This window comes from Myotis myotis, unplaced genomic scaffold (assembly GCF_014108235.1).
Source record: "Myotis myotis isolate mMyoMyo1 unplaced genomic scaffold, mMyoMyo1.p scaffold_m19_p_3, whole genome shotgun sequence".
Classification (NCBI taxonomy): domain Eukaryota; kingdom Metazoa; phylum Chordata; class Mammalia; order Chiroptera; family Vespertilionidae; genus Myotis; species Myotis myotis.
The window spans coordinates 174,014,352-174,030,799 of NW_023416335.1; positions in this window are offsets into that span (position 1 = coordinate 174,014,352).

Below are 16,448 nucleotides of genomic sequence, written 5' to 3' on the forward strand. Positions count from 1 at the left end.
CAGCATGTGCTTGTCTTGTCTGATAATCAGTCGGTAACATCCAAGCTCTGCCTTAAATAGAAAACAGCACTTTGTTCAGTTCTGCTGAACAACAAGGCAAGCCCTGAGGGGGCCTCCTAAATTATGCAACAAATGGGGACTTTGGAGAGAGGCAAAAGGAATCTATTTTGGCTGAAAATGGAGAAGAGGAGAGAAATGATCTGAAGGCTCCTGGGTTTTATGTTAGAGGAGGAATGTAGAACCACCTATCATTTTCATTCCTTCCTTCAGTCTTGTTGTGTAACAATGTCCATTTAGATGCGAACTCTACAAACTACCTATCTGGAATTTCTCAGAACTTCATCTGCTTAGGGATTCTACCAAGGAATATCTAATGGGATAGTGTGACAGTTGTTACCTCAATGTCAACATAATGAAGTCAGTGTCTCCCCCAAATATTTACCACCTTTCCCTTGGGTTATTTGAAGGCCCTGCCATCTTTGAGCATATCTAACCCCTTTCATTACCATTCATTCCTTCCTTCATTCAGCAGATGTGTCCTTGCTGCCTGCAATGTGTCAGACACAATGCTTAGGACGAAGGATGTAATGAACAAGGTAAAGATGATCCTGCCATTGTGGAACTTACCTAGGGTCTGCGGCTTCATTGCGAAACGGCTGTGTCTATATATAACACTGATTGACAAAAAGCTTCCCGTGGTTATGATTCACCGATTATAAGAAGTAGAATTTTCTTTTCTTTGGTCTAAAATGACTTCAATGTAAAACTCTCTTAAACCTTTAAAATGGGCCCAGCACTGATCCTTGTTTCTATCTGAAGAACCTGGCACCAGAGCTGGAGAAGCAGAATGCACACATATGGGCCAGCCCGAGAAAGCTGCAAAGCCACTCATTTGCTCTTGGACCTAGAATGCTACAAAATTAAAAAATGGTAATCCTGCCCTAACTGGTTTGGCTCAGTGGATAGAGCATCGGCCTTCGGACTGCAGGGTCCCGGGTTCAATTCCAGTCAAAGGCATGTACCTTGGTTGCAGGCACATCCCCAGTGAGGAGTGTGCAGGAGGCAGCTGATCGATGTTTCTCTCTCATTGATGTTTCTAGCTCTCTGTGAAAAATCAATAAAATATATTTTTTTAAAAAATGGTAATCTGACTTTCCCCAGGACTCTGCAAGAAGGGTTTGGACTGGAAGGGCTGGTTCCAGACTCGAACATCTTCCACAAAAGTGAACTATGAACAAATACCTGTAGAGGTCTTAGGTCAACCAACAGCATTAACCAACACTGAAACCTAATTTTCTACAGAGGTATTTATCCCAAGTCCATTTACAGTCCCTCACCTGTCCATAGACACAGCCCCACCAAATACAACACAGATGGTTCATGGTGAGCCCAAGGGTTTACTCTATAGAGTTATTTTGAAGAAGGCACAACTTTAGTTATATGTTCAAAATAATCCCTCTGAGATCACAGCAGTGATAACTGTCATGTTGGGAGTTCACACTGGGTGCCTCCTTCAGTTTCATCATCCCTAAAATTGGTATTAAAATTATAACTGTGTCATAGCGTTGTTGTACTTGCCAATTTCTAGCATCATGGCCTTGGGTCATCATCCGTGGAATAAAGTATTTAGACCAGAAGATCAGCAAGTTTCTCCCAATTCTAAAATATCCTGTGATTTTGTTGCCTCCCATGTTCCTTTATTTCTTCTCTTGGTTCCTTTCTTATTGACTCGAGAGAGAAGTGAGAGGGAGAGAGAAACATCGATCTGCTGCCTCCTGCACGCCCCCTACTGGGGATTGAGCCTGCAACTGGAGATAGAGCCTGCATGTGCCCTGACTGGGAATCAAACGGGCGACCTTTTGGTGAACAGCAGGACACCCAACCAACTGCCGCACTGGCCAGGGCTCCCCTCTCTAAACTCCAGTCCCCACAGACACATACTCAAGAACTGGTTAGAGCCCTTGAGCAGCTCTCAAAACCGCTACTGCTTTCTTTTGGGTAGGCGTATTCCTAGGTCAAAGATTACACTGAAGATTGTTTTCAGTATATTAGAAATGTTGATTGCTAGCCTTCCGGGTAATAAAGGACCAGGCAAAATAACTGCAGGCCTACTCAACAATGGTTTCAATCTTGCTGCAAAGCTGTGATCACTTCTAGGTTATTCCACTTAAAAATATGGAGCCTTTAAGGAGACTTCAAAGTGGAATCAAATAACTGAAAAACAGAATATCTAAAGGCTTTTTAAAAATTAGAATCACTTAGCTTGGTAAGAAGTGGCAAAAGGCAAACTTAATAATGGCCTCCAGACTTGAAAGGTTTTTGCAAAAGAACTGTAACAAATAATTGTGAATCTCTCTTCAGAACAAGAAAACCCCCCCTTTTGAGTGCTTGGTGTTTACAGATGCAACTATTTTCCTTACACCTATTGCACAAAGTAATCTGATTTTCTCGAGTTTTCATGGTCTGTATATTAACTAACGTTTATTGGCTTTCTCAACGTAAGGAAATTCATGGTGAAAGATTAATTTCTAATCTGCTTCCCTCTTACACTATTATGAAATACAGAGATAATTGTAAGGAATGTGGGTGTGTGAGCGCTATGCTGAAAGCCTGTGTTTCCCCATCCATTAAAAGCCATTTCTAGCACTAAAAAGAGCCCTGGGCTTGGGACTTCCAGAGGAGACCTCCCTCTTGTCTCAACAGGGGGCTTAAGAACACTTCTGTCTTTTTTACTCAGGATCATGAAGAGGAAGAGTCCACATACCCATCATGTTGGAAGAGAAGCAGAAAAAGGAATGCTTCCCCTTTATCTCTTTAAGGGCAAATAGTCATCAAGACTGCCCCAGCCCTCACTGATTGGAGGGAAAAGCAGGCTCTGGTCAAAGGTGGCGGCAGGGTGGATACAGTGTCAGTGTTTGCCAAAAACGTTATGCACGTTATTGCTTCCAATCTTATCAATAAAACCTCATGAAATGGACACTACTGTCTCCATATTACATATGAGAAAGCTGAAACTCAAAATGGCTAAGTAACTTGCCAAAGTCACAGCCAGAAAGAAATGGAGCTGAGACTCAAGACCATGTTTGTCTTACTCCAAATCCTGGATCTTAACTGCACTAGATGGCTCCCCGGATTTGAAGGGACTCTACTCCGAGCCCTAGCAGGCCAGTAAAGCTGCTAAAGTAGGACGCAGGCTACAGGGGTTTGCATGGACCAGCTCTCAAAGAGGGAAGCACGTAGTTACCATGACTTCTAACCGCAAAGCAGAGATTAAAAGCCAAGTGTTGAGCTACCTCTCATCTGAGGTCCCTGCAAAATTCAAACTCTGGGTAAGCAAATCAGAGAGAAGAGTTCAAGACTGCCAATAAGAGATCTGCATGGTGTCATTTACTATTGGGGACTTCAACAGCCAGGCTGATTCAAGGCTTAAACCAACTGTGTGCGTGGCGGGGGGGAAAGGGCAGGGGAAGCCAAGAATAGAACTAAGTTTAGACCCATTTGGATTGGGATCAACATCACACAGTCTTTAAAAACGGAGTGTACCCACAGAGCTGTGACATTGAGCAGGTCTACCTCATTATCTCGGAACCAGGCCTTTCTGTCCACTGCTCTTTTTGTAAGTTGCCATTAGATGTGGGTGAATATGGCCAAGCCAGCATGTTTAGCTCTCAGAGCCAGGCTAGGTTCTGTGTGTGTCCTTTAGACCAGAAGGCTTGGTCCTCTGCACACCGTCATGGTTCTCACAGAGCTTATCTAACCTAGAGATGACATTTATAGCGATCTACACTCTTTGGTGTAAAGGTATAAATAATGCAAATTAACATATAGCTATGCAAACCCAAATGCTGGAGCATCAACCCCCTTGCCCAGTAGTTGCATCCTCTGTTCACTCTTTGTTCTTTATGCTTTAAATTCAGAGCTCTGGGCATCTTGATGCCATCTTTCCTGCCAATAGGATTTCATTTACTGCCTAAATGCTTTCAACTGGAGATAATGCTGAACAATGTCCTCTGCTTAGTAGGTTGACTTTAATTGAGGGATTAACGAGAATATCTTTTGATCCAGAGAAGCGCACCTGGAAGAACAAAGCACGCTTTGCCTCTCATCTGAACAAAAAGGCCCTGTGAAGATGATTTATTCTTGATTTGGGGTTTATATACAGAGCATTACCCTTAAAGATTACCCTTACAGAGCATTTTCTTAAAGCAGAAGTTTTTTGAAGGCAGAGCCATTGCAGCTAATCTGATGCAAGTTTGTAGACTGAGGTGTTGGGGTCCAGCCCCAGGAGGTCCAGGGGTTCCCAAAGGTGTAGACGGAGTCGGCGAAGAAGGAAGGACACGGAGGCAGCGTTCAGTTGATCAGCATGGTTGGGTCCTCTCTTTATTGTTCTATTACATCTATATTTATACTATTTGATCCCAGAAGTGTGCCTCTATAATTACATCATGGTATGTTTCGGGAAACCTTCTACAGTTCCTAGTTTCATTTCCATAATCCTGTCTCTATCTAGTTCTGTTGATTTGAATCCTGTCTAGGTTAATCTCTGTGTTCCATTATAAGGGCTATTCCAAGGTCACTATTCTATTGCTCTACTGATAGGTTACAAGGAAGTGACTGAAGGAGATTCTCCTACCCAGTAAAGGTTATGTCCTCCCAGCCTCACTGCTTGCCTTCCCTGGGACTGCCCTGTGTGAGTGGGTCTCCAGGGATATAGGCTTTGGTGCTTTCTCTTGTGGGCAGACCCCTGGGGATGTGAGCCCAACAAGTCCCAAATTTATTGCCAACAGTCTTAGTATGGTATTTCTTACATGGTATTTCTGTAGCACTAGGGGATTTACTGATTTATTCTCTTCCTTCGTCCTGTTAACCCCTGACCTGGAGAAACAATGTTTCTCGGGGAGATGGTCCTGGTTAAAACACATAGCGCTTAAGAGGGGGAGCAAACATATGTCATATATGCCAGGTCCCTTGAAACATAAGCTGTGCAGATGTTTCTTCCCTGCAGCGACTGCGTCAAGTAGCAAGGGTGGATCGGCTTCCAGCACTGAGGGTGGAGTTTAGATGGACAGCTTATGTCTGAGTTATCTGTGCAGGCCAGAACAAGGAAGCAAGAAACCCAAAAGCTCACTGGTCTTACATGAGCTGATTTTGAATTTATTATCAAGAATAGTCATATTGCTTTAGTCTGGAAGATTCTCTATTTCTCATTTCTATCACATATGTTGCTTTATTTGATTTTACAACAGTTAATTGGATCAACAAATGAATATGTGAGTTCTTAGGAACTATAAAGCACCATACCCAGCATTGAAAAGGACACATACACACAAACTCATAGATGAAACAGATCGCTGCTTGCAGGAATGGGTAGGGGCGGGCGAAATGGGTGAAGAGGTACAAAACCCTAAATAAATTATGGGGATTTAATATACACGTGGCAACTACAGTCAGTCATGCTATATTATATACATGAAGTTGCTAATAGAGTAGATTTTAAAAGTTCTCATCACAAGGAAAAGGTTTTTTTGTAACTAAGGTGATGTATACTGCCGGAAGCCAATTCTAGCATGTCATAATTTCAAGAGTTTCATTGAAAGGTTGATGGAACTTGGGGACTCAACAGGGTTGAGTCACACATGTAGTCACCTGTTGGGAATGGCTGATGGCATTTCCCCAAACCTGAAAAGGGATGATTGCTTGGCTGCCAGACAGCTCAGGGCATCTTAATCTACATGTTATGGCCTCCTACTGGCCAAACACCTGAACAGCCATAGGCTAATTCCCCAGTTCTGACAATGGACTCTGTATATGAAAACCCTGACCCTTTGAAGTGTATATCTCTGCCTCGCCTCAGGACAAATTGTGTTAAAAAAACATGGGGTCCTGAGACAAGGAGAACTTAGAACTTAGATCTTAGTTTCCTTTAAACTAAGCTCCTCTGACCCCCAAATGCCTTTCAAAATTATGCTTCGTCTCTGAACTCTTATTTAATCTACGCACAGCCTTCTCCAGATTTCCTGAACCCTTCTTGATACCAGAACAAGAACCCTGGCAGTATACTATCTAAACTTATTATAGTGACCATGTCATAATACGGGGTGGGCAAAAGTAGGTTTATAGTGGTGAATACACGAACACAGAGTTTATTCTTGTATTATTATTTATCAATTACTGTATTATTTATCAATTATTGTGTTATTTATTTGTATTACAACTATAAACCAACTTTTTCCCACCTTTATATGTTTAAATATTGAATCATGTTGTACACCTGAACTAATATAATGTTACATGTCAATTATTTCTCAATTTTTAAAAAGGAAATAAAGTTACAGGTTTTTTATGAGATTATTATAAAAACAAGGGTGCTCTTTCTGTGCTGACTGGAAACTTTGCCAAGATACAATGTTAAATGGAAAAAAAAAGAAAAGAAAGAAGCAGAAAAGTCTGTATAGAATAGTCTTGTTAATGTTCTATATGAAAAGATGCAAAAGAAACTGGTAAGAATAGTTGCCTTCTGGAAGAAAACTGGACCTCTCTTTAAATGCCACAAATTCAACCCGCAGGCTTTTGACATTGATCTTAGAATCTGATGGCCAAATGGCTGAGATCACAGCTCTTACTATGTCTTAGATAAAGAGTTATTTTTCTAGTGAACAGTAGTACAGTTTTTATTTCTATTCATGTCTCTCATATATATTTTCACATGTGGTAAACCCCAATTTACTTTCCAAATTTCCACCCAATTGGTGATTTATCCAGACTTTGAATGGCTTCCAGGTTCTTTCCACCTTGGACAGAATCCAAGTGGACTGACTCGAAGATAAATCATTCCCTCGTCACTTGCGTTTGCGTCCTGTCAGTATTTCTGGGAACATTATTTTGTCAAGTCAGTGTAAATGCATATGTTTTTAAATGTTAAAATGCAATGGGAAATGGGTAGCCTGAGAGAAAACAAGACTGCAGATAAAAAGAGTGAGCAAAAAGAAAGAAATAAGGAACAAGAAAAATTAAGGATTAAGTTAGTTAAGGCCTAAAGTAAGAAGGATTACCTGAAGGCATTAAGAAAACTAAAAAGCCATCAAAAACTAGTTTAGAAATATTCCTTAGGAGGGAACAGGGGATTGGCCACTGCAGGGGGTGGCTTACTTGCATTTTTTTCTGAACTGTATTCATCCTAAAATGAAGTATGTATACCCCATGCAGGGTGCACATTTATCCATTAGGATACAGGATTAAAAATTAGAATTTTTATATTTTTAGTTCCATTTGTATTTAGTTCCAATATGTATCACTCCATACATCATATATTCTTTCAATAGTACAGTAGTCCTCCCTTATTCATGGTTTCACTTCCTACAATTTTGGTCACTTTTGGTTGACCTAGGCCTGAAAATATTAAGTGGAACATTCCAGAAATAAACAACTCATACATTTTAAATCGCATGCCTTTCTGAGTAGTGTGATAAAATCTTAGGCATCCCCCTCCATTCGCCCAGAATGTGACTCATCCCTTTGTCAGTTGTCTCCATGCTGTAGATGTGCCCTGCCTGTTAGTCTCTTAGTAGCCACCCTGGTTATCAGACCCATTGTTGTGGTCTCACAGCGCTTGTGTTCAGTTGACCCTTATTTTACTTAATAATGGCCCCAAAGCACAAGAGTCGTGATGCTAGTGATTCAGAAATGCCAAAGGGAAGCCATAAAGTGCTTCCTTTAAGTGAAAAGGTACGTGTGTGTGGGAACAACATAGTATATAAAGGGTTTGGTACTATCCATGGTTTCAGGGGGTCTTGGAACATATGCCCCACAGATGATGGGGGACTAGTGTACAGTCATGAGCTACATAACTATGTTTCAGTCAACAACAGACCCCATCTACACTAATAAAAGACAAAGATGCTAATTGACCGTACCTTTGCTATGCCCATCAGCCAATCAGAAGAGTATGCAAATTAACCCAGCAAAGATGGCCATTAAATTTGCATACTGCAGGCAGAGCAGTACAGCACCTGCCCCGCCGCCATCCGGGCCTGCTATCTGCGACTCGACCCAGGGCGGCCGGGCGGGACAGCAGCCATCCACCAGCCCAACCAGCTGCCATCCAGGCGTCCCGTGTACCAACCGACCCGGGGTGGCCAGGCGGGACAGCAGCAATCCACTGGCCCGACCAGCCACCAAGGCGGCAGAGATGGGAGGAGCCGAGGTGGTAGAGACGGGATGGAGCGAGGCAGCGGAGAAGGGAGCGAAGCCCGCTGCGGGCTTTGTTCCCTTCTCTGCTTCGCTCTGGCCTCAGGAAGCCCTATTCTTTCAGGCATAGGCCCAAGGAAGCCCTATTCTTGCAGCGATCTTCTTGCAACGGGCCTCTAGCATACAGTAATGGTCTCTTAAAATGATAATGAAGCTGAAAATCTCTATCATCTAGTGAGTCATTGTCCTGTGGCAGCACGATGCATGACTCGTGTTTGTGGTGATGCTGGTGTAAACAAACCTACTGCGCGGCCAGTCGTATGCGAGCACAGCACATTCAATTACGTACAGCACATAACACTCGCTAATAAATGACTATGTTAATGGTTTACATACTCGCTGTACCATAACTTTTGTCATCCTTTTAGAGTATACTCCTCTTACTTATTTTAAAAAGTTTACCGTAAAACGGTATGCCATGTTACGCCTGCAGCAGCCTCATGCATCCATTTACCGCATCCCTTGATTGCATCATTTTCTCTTGTGCTTGTATTGTTTTGTTCATTGTGGCCCCCAAGTGCACAAAACCTGCTCCTTAGGTTGCCAGTAAGGGGCCACATTGAGTGGTTGACCTGAAAAGGAAATTAAAAGCAACCAAGGACGATGAAGGTGGTGATGGTGATGGTAATTGCTCATGTTCCATTCCACCACAGCTACTATCTTGAAGAGCAACATGGCAGAAACTGTTCAAGGACCCGCTTCACTGAAGGCAACAAAACTTCAAGAAGGGCCTCTGTCAGACCTGGAGAAACTTCTAATGCCCTGACGGAAGGCCAGACGCCGTGCGTAGCCCTCTTAGCACCAGGACCATCATAGCCAAAGCAGAAGGTGTGTTTGTGATGCTAACAGGCTGGACCTGCCTGTGGTGTTGAATGTACTGCCAGCTCTGGGTGGTTTCAATGATCCAGGAATTGTCATTCATTACACAGTATGAAAGTGCATGGTGGTGATTCTGGAAATGCAGATGTGAAGGCGGCTAAAGAATTTTTGGAAACTCCAGAGGTGCTGATTGTGGAGGGAAATTACCTGCCAGAGCAAATATTCCATGTGGATGAAACCTCCCTGTTCTGGAAACGGATGCCTGAAAGGACTTTCATCCACCGGATCAATGCCAAATCAATGCCAGGTTTCAAGACGTTTAAGGACAGGATACTAGCCTTGCTTGGGGACAATGTTGCAAGCTACAAATTGAAGCCCTTTTACTCTAACACGGATTTCAAGTGTATCATCAAGCACACACTGCCAGTGTACCACAGAAGCAATGAGAATTCGTGGGTGACCCAGCTCCTCTTCCATGATGCCCTCCAGTGTATGGTACTGTCCTAGGCCTTCACATTCACTCCCCACTCACTCACTCACTGACTCACCAAAGGCAGCTTCCTGCAAGCTCCACTCATGGTAAGTGCTGGTACAGGTGTACTATTTTTTATCTTTTATACCATATTTTACTGTACCTTTTCTATGCTTAGGTATATTTAGACACACAAATACCATTGTGTTACAATTTGCCTACAGTCTTCAATATAGTAACATGCTGTACGGGTTTGTAGCGTAGGAACAATGAGCTCTACCATACAGCCTATGTGGGAGGCTGTACCATCTAGGTTTGTGTAAGTGCACTCTGTAACGTTTGCACAGTAATGAAGTCGCCTAAGGATGCATTTCTCAGAAAGCATCCCCACTGTTAAATGACTCGTGACTGCAAGGTGAATAAGGGCTGAGGCTCTAATGCACTGGTATAACATGGTGACTATAGTTGATAACACTATTGCACAGTTGAAATTCGACAAGAGAGTAGAGCTTAAACATTTTTGAAGGGAGGGAGGGAGAAAAAGGGGGAGGGAGGGAAGGAAAGAGGAGGGGAGGGAATGGGAGGGGAGGGGAGGAAGGAAGGGAAGGAAGGAAAGAAGGAAGGGAGGAAGGGAGGGAGGGAGGGAGGGAGGGAGGGAGAACCTCCAGCACACACCTGCCTCCACATCTCTCATGAGTATACTAGTATCTGATTGGAGAAACCCAACTTATGGTTAGAACCAGCTCAAGAGACAATATAGCTTTTAGCTTTCCAGCCCTTGCAGCACATAAAGGCATAAAGAAGGAATTAGGAATAAATGTCAATCCACTATAATTAACACAAATGCTATCAGGCTAAAATAGTCTAATGTGTTCATTTCACAGCAAGCCTGAGATTGTCAGCAGCACCTTCCAACTGTAACCTACTAAAATTTAAGGACAAGGGCCATCTGTTTTCCTATGTTAAATTCTCAGAACCTAATACAGTTCCAATACCTATCTTTTAAATTAAAAACTACTGAACAATCTTGTATAGGGTGGCTAAGAAGATGTTCTTTGTTGTCAGAGAGATCTGGATACAAGTAGTGATGTCTGATGTCTACTTGTCTGTGAACTAGCTAAAAATAATGAAATTTCTCTCAAGAGATTTTGGTGAGAATTAGTGCATGTAAAGCACTTACCACAATTCCCAGCACATACCATTTAATAGTGTCTATTGTTATTACTGGTATTATCATGATTGTTCCTGCCCCTTGTATCCAACTCTACATTAGGGATCAACTTGCCAGTTCTCACCATGGACGTGTCCCAAGTCAGAAAGCAACATCTCCCTCTCTTCCCTGGACACTGGCTGTGAGGCATCACCAAGGTTCTCCTTATGGATCTTTTACTCTGTGAGGCTCCCTAACCACTTGTCTGAGCATCATTGACCTATCTGTATAAAGATATGCTTTAGACCTTCTATCATCTTTAGTTCTCTAAGATCAGTCCCTGCTGCCTTAGAATCCAGGCCCTGCTGCCTCAGGATCTTGTCAGTCACTTCAAAATCAAAACATTTTATATGAGAAAACTATGGCTTTAAACTCTAGTACTTTAACTACTGGTGAGCCTGAGCATTTTCTAAAATGTGTTTATTGGCCACTGAGCTGTGTGTGTGTGTGTGTGTGTGTGTGTGTGTGTGTGTGTGTGTGATTTGCTTATTGGTTTATCTATTGGAGTACTAGGTTTCTTCTCACTGGTTACATATTTGAGATATGTTTAATAAGTTAGTTGCTTCTTGTATACATTACAAGTATTTTTATTTTTTTTTTACAGAAATTCTTTTTTTTCTTCAGTTTTATTGGAAATAATTGACATACCTCACTGTATAAGTTTAAAGTGTATGGCATGATGGTTTGATTTACTTACATTGTGAAATGATGACCACAGTAGGTTTGGTTAACATTCATAATCTCATGTAGATACCATAAAAGGAGAAAAATTTTTCCTTCTAATGAGAGCTCTTAGTATCTACTCTCTTAACAACTTTACTATACAGGGCGGGGCAAAAATAGGTTTACAGTTGTGTGTATGTAAAACAGAGTTTATTCTCGTATTCTTATTTATTAATTACTAGAGGCCCGGTGCACAAAATTCATGCACTGGGGGGGGGGTCCCTCAGTTCAGCCTGCACCCTCTCCAATCTGGGATATCCCTCTCACAATCTGGGACTGCTGGCTCCCAACCGCTCGTCTGCCTGCCTGCCTACTTGCCCCTAACCACTCCCCTGCCTGCCAGCCTGATCACCCCCTAACCACTCCCCTGCCAGCCTGATCAACGTCTAACTGCTCCCCTGCCGGCCCCATCGCCCCCAACTGCCCTCCCCTGCTGGCCTTCTTTGACCACATGGGGGCAGCCATCTTGTGCGAGGGCATGACAGTAAATTTGCATATTACCTCTTTATTATATAAGATTGTATGTTATTTCCCATACAAACAACTGTAAACATATATTTGGCCTACCCTGTATATCATATAGCAGTGGTTACTATAGGCATCATGTTGTATATTACATCCCTAGGACTTATTTATCTTATAATTGGAAGTTTGTGTCTTTGACCACCTTCCTCCGATTCCCTTTCTCCCACTCTTCACCTCTGATAACCATAACTATGGTATCTTTTCTATGAGTTTGGGTTTTTTGCTTGTTCATTTAGATTCCACAGATAAGTGAGATTATACATAGTGACTTAATTTACTTAGCATCATCCTTTAAGTTTCATCCATGTTCTCACCAATGATAGGATTTCATCATTTTCTATGACTAAGTAATATTCCATCATATATACATTCACCCATCAGTGGACACAATGTTGTTTCCACATCTTGGTTATTGTAAATAATGCTACTCTGAATGTGGGAGTGCAAGTATCTTTTTGAAGTTTTTGTTGCTTTTGGATATATTTCCAGAAGTAGAACTGCTGGATCACATGGCAGTTCTATTTTTAACTTTTTGAGGAACCTCCATATCATTTCCACAGTGGCTGCACCAGTTTACAATCCTGCCAGCAGTGCACAAGTTCCCTTTTCTCCACATACACTTGTTATCGCCAACAGATAGTCTTTTGGTTGTTGTTGTTAATCCGCACATGAGGATATTTTTAGAGAGAGTGGAAGGGAGGGAGGAAGAGGGGTGGAGAGAGAGAAAGAGAAACATCCATGTGAAAGAGACACATCTCAAGTGGTTGCCTCCCACACATGCAGGGGCTGGAGATCTAACTTCCAACCCAAGTATGTGCCCTGACCGGGAATCGAACCCTCGACCCTTTGGTGCTTAGACCAATGTTCTAACCACTTAGCACACCGGCCGGAGCTCCAACAGATATTCTTAATCTCTTCATGTGTGGCTCCACTTTTTGTTTTTATTTTAGAGAATTTCCCAACTCAATATGAAATATGTATAATGTTGTTTCTGGTACTACTCATTTTATAACCACCGTTTTAATGGGTATAAAATACGCCAGCAAGGGTTATATCATAATATACAAGGTGTCCCCCAAAAAATGTATGCACACTCTAACAGCTGATAGCTCAATTTTGTAAATGAAATGTACTTTCATAAACACTGCCTTTAAATTATTCAAAGTGTGCCTATGTCTTGGGATATTACGTTTCTCCCCAACAGTTTGCTATTTAAAATAACCTGATGCACACCCTTGTGCCTTTCTTTTCCCGTATTTCATATTATTGAGACCCAAATATATAAAGATTTCATTGTTCTCATACATGGTTTCCAGTGTAGAAACTTCAAGTAGCTTGACCAAATAATTTATTGTCAAAGTGGGACACTTTGAGAGCAAAAGGGGCCATATTAAGAATTAGGCTGAGACAAGAGGCATCTAAAATGGGCTTATAGTCACCTACTTTCACCACCATTCTCAAGTGTGCAGTGTGAAAGAATGTTGGCAGTCCATGGAGAAGGTGTCACAATTGGTGGTCTATGCCAAGTATTTGGTCACAATGTGATACAAACATAAGTGTCCCTGATTCACACTTCCCTAAACCTTCCTTGGACTCCATGCTTTGAAAAGAGTTCCATGAGAAACATCATGGGAAGAGGGGCACACGTATCTATAATTTCTTCTGGTTTTAGGAAAAACAGCTATGCACACACAGAGGAGTCACTCTCGTTTGCTCTGCCTGTTACTGAGACCCTTCCGGTTTGGTCTCCCGCCCATGGATAGCTACCAATGAGATCACTGGAGACCAAAGCTGCTCAGATCTTAGCATAGCCACTTGAGTCTTGATTATACATTTCTGCACACATGACCCATGTTTCATTGATTGTCACTTTCTTTTCTTTTCTTTTTTTAATATATTTTTGAACCACACCCAGCACGGCAAGTGGTGAACCTGAGGCGGGAGGGCAGTGAAAGATTAAAGAAAACAGACAAGAGAATATAGCTGGGACCAGGTGGGACACTGTTCTCGGATGGAGAGACAGTGCCACCGCCTGTAGGCTGAGTCTTTATTTTATAGTCAGATCCCATGAGGCAAAGCAAGGGTGTGGTCAAGATGTTTACAATGTTCTTGTGAGTTTCGAATCTACTTGATTAAATGCACCTGAGAACTCTATCAAGCTTTGTTTTAGCAGCACTTGCTGCACCTCCCACAGCCTACATCACTCAGCCACTTGGGACCACAGGTTCGGGCCATAAGGTCAAGCTTACAACCATAGCCTTTGGCTATAATTGTGCTGGGAGGGCTTTGCCCTCCAAGCTGGGACCTGCACGTAGCTTTGCCATGAGAGGACTGTGCCCTCTCATTAGTCCGAGGCTTGAACCTGTCCAAATATTGTAGCCACTCTCCACAAATTTTTATTGATTTCAGAGAGAAAGGGAGAGGGAGAGATAGAAACATCAATAATGAGAGAGAATCATTGACCAGCTGCCTCCTGCACGCCCCCTTCTGGAGATCGAGCCCACAACCCGGCATGTGCCCTTGACCAGAATTGAACTGGGGACCCTTCAGTCCACAGGCCGATACCCTGAGCCAAACCAGCTAGGGCTTGGTTGTCACTTTCTAAATCTTCATTTTTCAAACTGTGACATAAAACAATTGGACTCTAACTGCAGCCATGCAGACATTGAGTTAAACTGACTTCTATTAAGCAAACCAATAAAGGAGGAGATAGATCAACATGCTTTTAACCTCCTCTTTAGTGTGACAGCTAAAATAATGAAGGGAAAGAAACAATAAATGTGACATTTGACTAATGTATTAGCAGAAAAACATCTCGGGATTTAAAGCTGAATGAGATTTTAGAAATAACCTAACCCAGGCCTTCACCTGTAAAGTGAGGACCCCAGGGCCCCGAGTGACACCAGCTGGGTCCCTGAGTCCTGGCCCAGAGCTCTTTGTGCCACAGCGCAGAGCTGCACTTTCTTGTGAGGATGGAGGAAGCAATGTTTGACTTTTCTGTTTGGGGCAAGCAAAGTATGTATTCCCATTATAATGTTCCTAGTGGCCCGGTGCAGATTCATGCACATTGAAAGGAAATTAATTAGAAGAAATATTTTAATATCGCTATTCACCCTTTCTCTCTAATAGAAGTATCAGAGATGAAAGAAAATTAGTAAAATGTATATGAAAATAATATATCAATTGATTAATAAATAAACAATAACAACATGATATAACAATGACACATGATATAAAAACAACATTGGTAAAAACAATGACTGATAAATTGATTAAACTTATTCTAATATCTCCCTGTACACCACATTAGGAGTAAAAACACTTTCAGAGTGCTTGACCAATTTCCCTTGTGATGAAGTATTTACAACTTTAATGTCACACGCTCTTTGAACTCAAGAGAAAGCAACATATAACTGACCATGTCCGAAAACGGGTTCGGGTAGGAATATTCCTACTCTGTCTGGAGTTTGTCCTTGTGATTTATTAATAGTCATCGCAAATGCTGGCATCATGGGAAACTGTCTTCAAATAAACTTAAATGGGAGGCCAGTGTCAGAAGGGGACAAATAAATTCTTGCAATCAGAACAACCTCCACTTTCTTTCAGCTTCAGAATGTCAACAAAAACAACCAAATTCATGATCGACAATGACAGATCAAAACACAGGTGTGCGATTGGTGCCAGCGAGAACTTTATATGTGTTGCACATGCACCAGTCAACGTTTATTTTTAAATTGCCAGTGTGCGTCATATGTACCACCAGGTCGAACTGTTGGACGTAAGTACAGTCGGTCACTTAGGCTTTTATATGTATAGATAGAAGAGCAGTTACAGAGATGTTTCCAGGCTTGTTTCCCATTATATAACTAAGCACACAGGGTTTACAACAAAAGCATATAGAGCCTGTGTTAAAGACACTGGAGAGAAAAAGACAAAAATAGGTGGAATCACAATGGAAATGCTCTGCAAAACTTAGACTAATCGCTTATCGTTTTACTTCTTCTCCGGTGGAGTGATACATTCACTTGGCCTTGATGGAAAGACAATGACAAATTGATTGATTTGCTTGGACAGTATGTCAGAGAGATGAGGAAATTACTAAGGCAATTTGAGAAATAGAAAAATTCCAAAATTATCTTATCTGAAGACGTTATAACTTTTGAACTAAGCTTTTCAAAATACAATCACAACTGGTGTCTCCAAGATTCTGTTTCTAGGAGACAAACCTGGCTTTGTCATCACATTAGCAAACAGATAAGCAGCTCCCCTGGCTTGCCAATCACCCCTGAAGCATGACCCTAGCAAAGAGTCTGAAGCAAATGTTGGTGTAGGCCACACCAGCTCTCACCAAACTCAGAGCAAAAGAAGGGTTACTTGAAGAAAAACATTCAGTTACTTGAGAGAGAAAAATTCATTGCAGCAATTATGAAGGGAAGACACAATTGCAGATTG